The sequence below is a fragment of the Arachis hypogaea genome, chromosome 19, assembly GCF_003086295.3.
Source record: "Arachis hypogaea cultivar Tifrunner chromosome 19, arahy.Tifrunner.gnm2.J5K5, whole genome shotgun sequence".
Lineage (NCBI taxonomy): Eukaryota > Viridiplantae > Streptophyta > Magnoliopsida > Fabales > Fabaceae > Arachis > Arachis hypogaea.
Genome location: NC_092054.1, coordinates 104,762,913 through 104,774,565, shown reverse-complemented (window position 1 = coordinate 104,774,565; position 11,653 = coordinate 104,762,913). Strand labels below are relative to the sequence as shown.

General features: G+C 42.5%; 1 non-coding gene across 1 annotated transcript; it reads right to left on the bottom strand.

The window, feature by feature from the left end:
* Positions 1-960: 960 nt before the first annotated feature.
* LOC112780582 (small nucleolar RNA R71) lies at positions 961-1,068 on the bottom strand. Its single transcript, XR_003191407.1, has one exon. It is a non-coding gene; the product is annotated as a small nucleolar RNA R71 (small nucleolar RNA).
* Between the last annotated feature and the right edge of the window lie 10,585 nt (positions 1,069-11,653).

Sequence of the window (11,653 nt, the reverse complement as noted above, 5' to 3'; positions counted from 1 at the left end):
TAACTAACTTTTTGTTTGTTTCCTAACTTTTTCAAAACTACCTAACTAACTCTCTCTCTCTAATTTTCGAAAATATCTTCCCTCTTTTTCAAAAATTTCTTTCTAATTAACTAATTATTTTTATTTTTGATTTCAAAATTTTTCAAAAATTACTAACCTTTTTCAAAAACTATTTTCGAAAATCACTAACCCTTTTTCAAAAATTATTTTCGAAAATTCCCCTTCTCTCCCATCTTATTCTATTTATTTATTCATCTACTAACATCTCATCTCACATCTCTACCCTCTTCACAGTTGTGTTTCTTCCATTACATTACATTCTTTGTCTCCCTCTTTTCTTCCACTCAAAAAAGGATCCCAATACTGTGGTATAAAGGATCCATATTATTATTATTATTATTTTTTCTGTGCCCTCTTCTTTGTCATATGAGCAGGAGCAAGGACAAGAACATTCTTGTTGAAGCAGATCCAGAACCTGAAAGGACTCTGAAGAGAAAATTAAGTGAAGCTAAATTACAACAATCCAGAGATAACCTTTCAGAAATTTTCGAACAGGAAGAGGAGATGGCAGCCGAAAATAATAATAATGCAAGGAGGATGCTTGGTGACTTTACTGCACCTAATTCCAATTTACATGGAAGAAGCATCTCCATTCCTGCCATTGGAGCAAACAACTTTGAGCTGAAACCTCAGTTAATTTCTCTGATGCAGCAGAACTGCAAGATTCATGGACTTCCATCTGAAGATCCTTTTCAGTTCTTAACTGAATTCTTGCAGATATGTGATACTGTTAAGACTAATGGAGTAGATCCTGAAGTCTACAGGCTCATGCTTTTCCCTTTTGCTGTAAGAGACAGAGCTAGAGTATGGTTGGACTCTCAACCCAGAGATAGCCTGAACTCTTGGGATAAGCTGGTCACGGCTTTCTTAGCCAAGTTCTTTCCTCCTCAAAAGCTTAGAAAACTTAGAGTGGACGTTCAGACCTTCAGACAGAAAGAAGGTGAACCCCTCTATGAAGCTTGGGAGAGATACAAAGGACTGACCAAAAAGTGTCCTACTGACATGCTTTCAGAATGGACCAACCTGGATATATTCTATGATGGTCTGTCTGAGTTATCAAAGATGTCATTGAATACTTCTGCAGGTGGATCCATTCACCTAAAGAAAACGCCTGCAGAAGCTCAAGAACTCATTGACATGGTTGCTAATAACCAGTTCATGTACACTTCTGAGAGGAATCTTGTGAATAATGGGACGCCTATGAAGAAGGGAGTTCTTGAAGTTGATACTCTGAATGCCATATTGGCTCAGAATAAAATATTGACTCAGCAAGTCAATATGATCTCTCAGAGTCTGCATGGAATGCAAGCTGCATCCAACAGTACTCATGAGGCTTCTTATGAAAAAGAAGCTTATGATCCTGAGAACCCTGCAATAGCAGAGGTGAATTACTTAGGTGAACCTTATGGAAACACCTATAACTCATCATGGAGAAATCATCCAAATTTCTCATGGAAGGATCAAAAGCCTCAACAAGGCTTTAATAATGGTGGAAGAAACAGGTTTAACAATAATAAACCTTATCCATCATCCACTCAGCAACAGACAGAGAACTCTGAACAAAATACTTCTAATTTAACAAACTTAGTCTCTGATCTATCTAAGGCCACTGTAAGTTTCATGAATGAAACAAGATCATCCATTAGAAATCTGGAAGCACAAGTGGGCCAGCTGAGTAAAAGGATCACTGAAATCCCTCCTAGTACTCTCCCAAGCAATACAGAAGAGAATCCAAAAGGAGAGTGCAAGGCCATTGACATAAGCACCATGGCCGAACCCAAAGAAGGAGAGGAGGACGTGAATCCCAAGGAGGAAGACCTCCTGGGATGTCCAGTGATCAATAAGGAGCTTCCCTCTGAGGAACCAAAGGACTCTGAGGCTCATCTAGAGACCATAGAGATTCCATTGAACCTCCTTATGCCCTTCATGAGCTCTGATGAGTATTCCTCTTCTGAAGAGAATGAGGATGTTACTGAAGAGCAAACTGCCAAGTTTCTTGGTGCAATCATGAAGCTGAATGCCAAATTATTTGGCATTGATACTTTGGAAGTTGGACCTCCCTTGTTCATCAATGAACTAAGTGATCTGGATCAACTAACATTGCAAGAGAAGAGACAGGATCCTGGAAAGTTCATAATACCCTGTACCATAGGCACCATGATCTTTAAGGCTCTGTGTAACCTTGGTTCAGGAATAAACCTCATGCCCCTCTCTATAATAGAGAAACTGGGAATCTATGGGGTGCAAGCTGCTAAAATCTCATTAGAGATGGCAGACAGTTCAAGAAAACAGGCTTATGGACAAGTAGAGGACGTGTTAGTAAAGGTTGAAGGCCTTTACATCCCTGCTGATTTCATAGTCCTGGATACTGGAAAGGAAGAGGATGAATCCATCATCCTAGGAAGACCTTTCCTGGCCACAGCAAGAGCTGTGATTGATGTTGACAAAGGTGAACTAGTCCTTCAATGGAATGAGGACTCCCTTGTGTTTAAAACTCAAGGATCTCCCTCTGCAACCATGGAGAGGAAGCATGAAAAGCTTCTCTCAAAGCAGAGTCAACCCAAGCCCCAACAGTCAAACTCTAAGTTTGGTGTTGGGAGGCCACAACCAAACTCTAAGTTTGGTGTTGAACTCCCATATCCAAACTCTAAGATTGGTGTTGGAGAGTCTCAACAATGCTCTGAACATCTGTGAGGCTCCATGAGAGCCCACTGTCAAGCTATTGACATTAAAGAAGCGCTTGTTGGGAGGCAACCCAATTTTTATTTATCTAACTATATTTTTCTTAGTTATATGTCTTTATAGGTTCATGATCATGTGGAGTCACAAAATAAATAAAAAAATAAAAAACGGAATCAAAAACAGCAGAAGAAAAATCACACCCTGGAGGAGCATTTGCCTGGCGTTCAACGCCAGAACAGAGCATGGTTCCGGCGCTGAACGCCCAAAATGGGCAGCATCCTGGCGCTGAACGCCCAGAACAAGCATGGTTTTGGCGTTCAACGCCAGAAATGGCAACAAATGGGCGTTGAACGCCCAAAATGGGCACCAACCTGGCGCTGAACGCCCAGAGTTGTGTGCAAGGGCATTTTACATGCCTAATTTGGTGCAAGGTAGTAAATCCTTGAACAACTAAGGATCTGTGGACCCCACAGGATCATCTCAGGATCTGTGGACTCCACAGGATCATCTCAGGATCTGTGGACCCCACAGGATCATCTCAGGATCTGTGGACCCCACAGGATCCCCACCTACCTCCACTCACTTCTTCTCACCCCTCTTTCACACAATCCCATAAACACTCTTCCCCAAAACCCTTCACCAATCACCTCAATCTCTCTTCCCCATCACCTCTTCACCACTCACATCCATCCACTCTTCCCCATAAACCTACCTCATAAACCCCACCTACCTTCAAAATTCAAAACCAATTTCCCACCCAAACCCACCCATATGGCCGAAACCTTCCCCCCTCCCTTCCCTATATAAAGCCCTTCATTCTTCTTCAAATTCACACAACATAACCCCTCTATACTCTTCTTGGCCGAACCACATCACTTTCTCCCTCTCCTCCATTTCTTCTTCTTATTCATCTATTCTTTCTTCTCTTGCTCGAGGGCAAGCAAAATTCTAAGTTTGGTGTGGTGAAAGCATAAGCTTTTTGTTTTTCCATTACCATTGATGGCACCTAAGACCGGAGAATCCTCTAGAAAGGGGAAAGGGAAGACAAAAGCTTCCACATCCGAGTCATGGGAGATGGAAAGGTTCATCTCCAAAGTCCATCAAGACAACTTCTATGATGTTGTGGCCAAGAAGAAGGTGATCCCTGAGGTCCCTTTCAAACTCAAAAGAAATGAGTATCTGGAGATCCGACATGAAATTCAAAGAAGAGGTTGGGAAGTTCTAACAAATCCCATCCAACAAGTCGGCATCCTAATAGTTCAAGAGTTCTATGCCAATGCATGGATCACCAAGAACTATGATCAAAGTAAGAACTCGGATCCAAAGAACTATGTTACAATGGTTCGGGGGAAATACTTAGATTTTAGTCCGGAGAATGTGAGGTTGGCGTTTAACTTGCCCATGATGCAAGGAGATGAACGCCCCTACACTAGAAGGGTCAACTTTAATCAAAGGTTGGACCAAGTCCTTATGGACATATGTGTAGAAGGAGCTCAATGGAAGATTGACTCCAAAGGCAAGCCGGTTCAACTAAGAAGATTGGACCTCAAGCCTGTAGCTAGAGGATGGTTGGAGTTCATTCAATGCTCAATCATTCCCACTAGCAACCGGTCTGAAGTTACTATAGACCGGGCCATCATGATCCATAGCATCATGATTGGAGAAGAGGTGGAAGTTCATGAGATTATACCTCAAGAACTCTACAAGGTGGCTGACAAGTCTTCCACTATGGCAAGGTTAGCTTTTCCTCACCTCATTTGCCACCTATGCAATTCGGCTGGGATTGACATAGAGGGAGATCTCCTCATTAAAGAGAACAAGCCCATCACTAAGAAAAAGATGGAGCAAGCAAGAGAGCCCATTCATGGAGCTCAAGAGGCGTATGAAGCTCATCACCATGAGATCCCGGAGATGCCTCAAATGCACTTTCCTCCACAAAACTATTGGGAGCAAATCAACACCTCCCTAGGAGAATTGAGTTCCAATATGGGACAACTAAGGGTGGAACATCAAGAGCACTCCATCATGCTTCATGAAATAAGAGAAGATCAAAAAGCAATGAGGGAGGAGCAACAAAGACAAGGAAGAGACATAGAAGAGCTCAAGGACATCATTGGTTCCTCAAGAAGGAAACGCCACCATCACTAAGGTGGATTCATTCCTTGTTCTTATTTCTTCTATTTTTCATTTTCTCTATGTTATGTGCTTATCTATGTTTGTGTCTTCATTACATGATCATTAGTAGTTAGTAACCATGTCTTAAAAAGTTATGAATGTCCTATGAATCCATCACCTCTCTTAAAATAAAAATGTTTTAATTCAAAAGAACAAGAAGTACATGAGTTTCAAATTTATCCTTGAACTTAGTTTAATTATATTGATGTGGTGACAATGCTTCATGTTTTCTAAATGTATGCTTGAACAGTGCATATGTCTTTTGAAGTTGTTGTTTAAGAATGTTAAATATGTTGGCTCTTGAAAGAATGATGACTAGGAGACATGTTATTTGATAATCTGAAAAATCATAAAAATGATTCTTGAAGCAAGAAAAAGCAGCAAAGAACAAAGCTTGCAAAAAAAAAAAAAAAGAAAGAACAAAATAGGCGAAAAAAAAATATAGAAAGAAAAGAAAAAGCAAAAAGAAAAAGCCAAAAGCTCTTAAAACCAAGAGGCAAGAGCAAAAAAGCCAATAACCCTTAAAACCAAAAGGCAAGGGCAAATAAAAAGGATCCCAAGGCTTTGAGCATCAGTGGATAGGAGGACCTAAAGGAATAAAATCCCGGTCTAAGCGGCTAAACCAAGCTGTCCCTAACCATGTGCTTGTGGCGTGTAGGTGTCAAGTGAAAACTTGAGACTGAGCGGTTGAAGTCAAGGTCCAAAGAAAAAAAAAGAGTGTGTTTAAGAACCCTGGACACCTCTAATTGGGGACTTTAGCAAAGCTGAGTCACAATCTGAAAAGGTTCACCCAATTATGTGTCTGTGGCATTTATGTATCCGGTGGTAATATTGGAAAACAAAGTGCTTAGGGCCACGGCCAAGACTCATAAAATAGCTGTGTTCAAGAATCATCATACTGAACTAGGAGAATCAATAACACTATCTGAACTTTGAGTTCCTATAGATGCCAATCATTCTGAACTTCAATGGATAAAGTGAGATGCCAAAACTATTCAAGAGGCAAAAAGCTATAAGTCCTGCTCATATGATTGAAGCTATGTTTCATTGATAGTTTGGAATTTGTAGTATACTCTCTTCTTTTTATCCTATTTGATTTTCAGTTGCTTGGGGACAAGCAACAATTTAAGTTTGGTGTTGTGATGAGCGGATAATTTATACGCTTTTTGGCATTGTTTTTAGAATGTTTTTTAGTAGGATCTAGTTACTTTTAGGGATGTTTTCACTAGTTTTTATGTTAAATTCACATTTCTGGACTTTACTATGAGTTTGTGTGTTTTTCTATGATTTCAGGTATCTTCTGGCTGAAATTGAGGGACTTGAGCAAAAATCAGATTCAGAGGTTGAAGAAGGACTGCTGATGCTGTTGGATTCTGACCTCCCTGCACTCAAAGTGGATATTCTGGAGCTACAGAACTCGAAATGGCGCGCTTCCAATTGCGTTGGAAAGTAGACATCCAGGGCTTTCCAGTAATATATAATAGTCCATACTTTGGCCAAGAATAGATGACGTAAACTGGCGCTCAACGCCAGCTTTCTGCCCAAATCTGGCGTCCAGCGCCAGAAAAGGAGCCAAAACCAGAGTTGAACGCCCAAACTGGCACAAAAGCTGGCGTTCAACTCCAAGAAGGACCTCTACACGTGCAACATTCAAGCTCAGCCCAAGCACACACCAAGTGGGCCCCGGAAGTGGATTTATGCATCAATTACTTACTTCTGTAAACCCTAGTAGCTAGTTTATTATAAATAGGACCTTTTACTATTATATTAGGTATCTTTGATCAGTTTTATGCTATCTTAGATCACGTTTGAGGGCTGGCCTCTCGGCCATGCCTAGACTTTCACTTATGTAATTTTAATGGTAGAGTTTCTACACTCCATAGATTAAGGTGTGGAGCTCTACTGTTCCTCAAAGATTAATGCAAAGTACTACTGTTTTCTATTCAATTCATCTTGTTTCGCTTCTAAGCTATTCATTCGTACTTCAATCTGAATGTGATGAACGTGACAATCATTATCATTCCCTATGAACGCGTGCCTGACAACCACTTCCGTTCTACCTTAGACTGAATGAGTATCTCTTAGATCTCCTAACCAGAATCTTCATGGCGTAAGCTAGAATGATGGCGGCATTCAAGAGAATCCGGAAGGTCTAAACCTTGTCTGTGGTATTTTGAGTAGGATTCAATGAATGAATGACTGTGACGAGCTCCAAACTCGTGATTGCGGGGCGTTAGTGACAGACGCAAAAGGATAGTAAATCCTATTCCAGCATGATCGAGAACCGACAGATGAATAGCCGTGCCGTGACAGGGTGCGTTGATCATTTTCACTGAGAGGATAAGATGAAGCCATTGACAAGGGTGATGCCTCCAGACAATTAGCCGTGCCGTGACAGGGCATTGGATCATTTTCCCGAGAGATGACCGAAAGTAGCCGTTGACAATGGTGATGTATCACATAAAGCCAGCCATGGAAAGGAGTAAGACTGACTGGATGAAGATAGCAGGAAAGCAGAGGTTCAGAGGAATGAAAGGCACCTCCATTCGCTTATCTGAAATTCCTACCAATGATTTACATAAGTACCTCTATCCCTATTCTATTATTTATTTCCGAAAACCCATTACTGTTTGATATCCGCCTGACTGAGATTTACAAGGTGACCATAGCTTGCTTCATATCGACAATCTCCGTGGGATTCGATCCTTACTCACGTAAGGTATTACTTGGACGACCCAGTGCACTTGCTGGTTAGTTATGCAAAGTTGTGAAGACATGTTTAGACCATGGTCCTGTGCATCCGTTTTTGGTGCCATTGCCAGGGAATCAATTTCGAACAACAATTCACAACCTGAGTAACAATTTCGCATACCACCCGTTCACCAGGGAAATCATGAAAACCAAAATTCCAAAAGACTTCAAACTCCCGGATATGACCCTGTATGATAGCACCACAGATCCCAACCACCACCTCAGTAACTTCAGAAGCCGAATGTACCTCACCGACGCCTCAGATGCTGTTCGTTGCAAAGCCTTTCCAACAACTCTCACAAAGACAGCCATTCGATGGTTCAACAACCTACCCCCAAAGTCCATCTCAAGCTTTGATGACCTAGCTAAAAAATTCCTAGCCAGATTCTCCATTCAGAAAGATAAAGCCAAGCACGCCCCCAGTTTACTAGGGATCAAACAAGGAGATTGGGAGAGCCTCCGCAACTATATGGAGAGATTCAACAAAACATGCATGGACATACAAAGTTTACCCACAGAGGCCGCCATCATGGGACTCATCAACGGCCTACGAAAGGACCTTTCAGTCAATCTATATCAAAAAAGTACCCGACCTCCTTGGATGAAGTGCAAGAACGAGCAGAAAAATTCATCAACATGGAAGAAAACGCTCGGTTAGGAGAGACCTCAAAATCGGGGGCCTCTTACCGAGATAGAGACAAGGAATCCAAGAGGAAAGAAGATCGACAAGGGGAGAAAATCAAAAAATACCATAATTACACTCCTCTCAGGGGATCCTTGGTCGAGATATACAAAGAAGTCTGCCATACAGAAAAAATCCCCCCAGCACGGCCACTCAAAGGCAAAAAGGGTGGAGAAAACCGGAAGGAATATTTTGAATACCATCGAGTCCGAGGACACTCCACAAACGAATGTTTCGACTTAAAAAATATTATAGAAAAATTGGTGAGAGAAGGAAAGTTAGATCGATTCCTGGCCACCCGAGATGCCGATCAAAGAAAGAGACGAAGGGATGAAGATACCGAACGAACAGAACGATCACCTCGGACACCAGAAAGACATGTCCACATGATACATGGCGGATTCATAGCAGGTGGGATCTCCAAATCCTCTCGCAAAAGATATCTCAATGAAGTATATCGTGTCGAAGGAAAGGAGGAAGCACTCAACATCCCGGCAATAACATTCACTAAAGAGGACGCATTCGGCATCATCGCAGGACACGACGATCCCATGGTCATCACCATCATATTAGCAAACGCCAACCTACACCGCACCTTAATAGACCAAGGGAGTTCTGCCGACATCTTATTCAAAATAGCCTTTGATAAACTCGGCTTAGAAGAAAAAGAACTTCAAGCATATCCAAACAGTCTGTTTGGACTAGGAGACACCCTGGTTTGACCACTAGGATACATACCACTACATACAACCTTTGGAAAAGGGAAACAATCCAGGACCCTCAAAATAGACTACATCGTGGTCGATGTAAGTTCAGCTTACAATGCTCTCATAGGTCGGACAACGCTCAACCAACTCGGCGCGATAGTCTCGACCCCACACCTATGTATGAAATTCCCAACACCAAAAGGGATAGCCACGATAAAAGCAGATCAAAAAATGGCACGTCGCTGTTACAACAAAAGCCTAAACTTCAGAGGCAAAAGAGAAGAGTTCCACATAATCGAGCTGGGCAGAGTTCAACGATGAAAAGAACTTCGTCCCCAGCCAGAGGGTGAGATAGAAAAGATTCAGATCGGGGACACCTCGGAAAAAATAACTAATATCGGCACAATCCTAAAAGGAGATTCAAAGGAATTACTAATACAATTCTTGCGAGATAACGTCGATCTCTTCGTATGGAAAGCCGCAGATATGCCAGGCATAGACCCTAAGCTGATGTGTCATAAGTTGGCGGTCTATCCAGGATCTCGGCCGGTACAGCAGAGACGAAGAAAACTTGGGCCAGAGCGATCCCAGGCTGTGGAAGAACAAGTACAGGCACTACTGGAAGCAGGATTCATAAGAGAAGTCAAATATCCACTATGGTTAGCCAACGTTGTCTTGGTGAAAAAATCAAATGGGAAGTGGCGAATGTGCATCGATTACACCGATCTCAACAAGGCTTGTCCAAAAGATCCTTACCCACTCCCAAATATCGACGCTCTGGTAGACGCTTTCTCCGGATATAAATATTTCTCGTTTTTGGATGCATACTCGGGATACAACCAGATCCCCATGTATCCACCATATCAAGAAAAGACCTCGTTCCTAACACCGAAAGCAAACTACTGCTACATTGTGATGCCTTTCGGTTTCAAGAACGCATGAGCTACTTATCAAAGGCTAATGAACAAAGTCTTCTCGGATCACATCGGAAAGATCATGGAAGTCTACGTGGACGACATGCTAATAAAAACACAAAGTGAAGAGACATTATTATCAGACCTAGCCCAAGTATTCAACACCATAAGGAAGCATGACATGCGACTCAATCCCGCGAAATGCACCTTTGCAGTAGAAGCAGGCTAATTCTTAGGTTTCATGCTTACACAAACAGGAATTGAAGCAAATCCAGACAAATGTTAGGCCATACTCAACATGAAGAGCCCAACCTGTGTCAAACAAGTACAGCAACTCAACGGGAGATTGGCCGCCCTATCCCGATTCTTAACAGGAGCTGCGATAAGATCTCTCCCCTTCTATGCTACTTTAAGAAAGGGAAGGCAGTTCGAATGGACGACAGAATGTGAGCAAGCCTTCCAAGACTTTAAAAAGTTCTTAGGACAGCCACCTATCCTCTCCCGACCACGAAAAGGAGAACCACTCATATTATATCTCGCAGTAGGAAGCCGGGCAGTAGCGTCAGCACTAGTTAGAGAAGACGAAAATGGACAACAACCCGTCTACTTCATTAGTAAAGCACTACAGGGATCCGAGCTGAACTATCAGAAAATAGAAAAATTTGTATATACTCTCATTCTAACATCTAGACGACTCCGCCCTTACTTCCAGGCCCACACCATCAAAGTTCGCACTAACCAGCCCTTGATAGGAATATTGCAGAAAACATATTTAGCAGGTAGAATTCTACAATGGGCAGTCGAGCTGTCAAAGTTCGACCTCCAATACGAAGCTCGGACGACCATTAAGTCACAATATCTGGCCGCCATTATCGCAGAATTCATAGATGCCCTGGAAACCCTCACAGAGTGGAATCTCTATGTGGACGGTTCTTCAAATAAAACTGGAAGCGGTGCAGGAGTGATAATAGAAACCAACCAGGGAACCCAAGTTGAGCTCTCCCTCAAATTCGGATTCCCGACTTCAAATAACCAGGCAGAATACGAAGCACTGCTAGCTGGTTTGAAGCTAGTTGAAGAGGTTGGAGCTCGAAAACTCAACATCTACAGCGATTCGCAAGTGGTCACATCACAAATAACAGGGAGCTACCAAGCCAAAGATCCCACCATACCACATACCCCGAGAACAAAATGCCCGAGCTGACGCACTCTCGAAACTAGCTAGCACCAAACTAGGGGGCAACAATAGAAGCCTCATCCAGGAAATGTTACAGAACCCGTCAATCTCGGAAGAGGAAAAAGTCCTAGCCATAACAAGCCAGGACCAAGGATGGATGACTCCCATAATCAACTACCTCAGAGCAGGAACACTCCCCACAGAAGAAAAGGAGGCGAAGAGGCTAAAAAGGGAGGCACAGTACTACACCATTATAAACAACATCCTGCACAAAAGAGGGATCTTAGTACCATTACTGAAATGCGTACCAACCTCCCACACAAAGGAAGTGTTAGAAGAAGTACACGGCGGCATTTGTGGCAATCATCTCGGAGCACGAGCTCTCGCTAAAAAAGTACTCCGGGCGGGGTTTTATTAGCCAACTCTACAGAAAGAAGCTACAGAATTTGTAAAGACATGCCCACCATGTCAGAAACATGCCAACTTTTACATCGCCCCGCCAGAA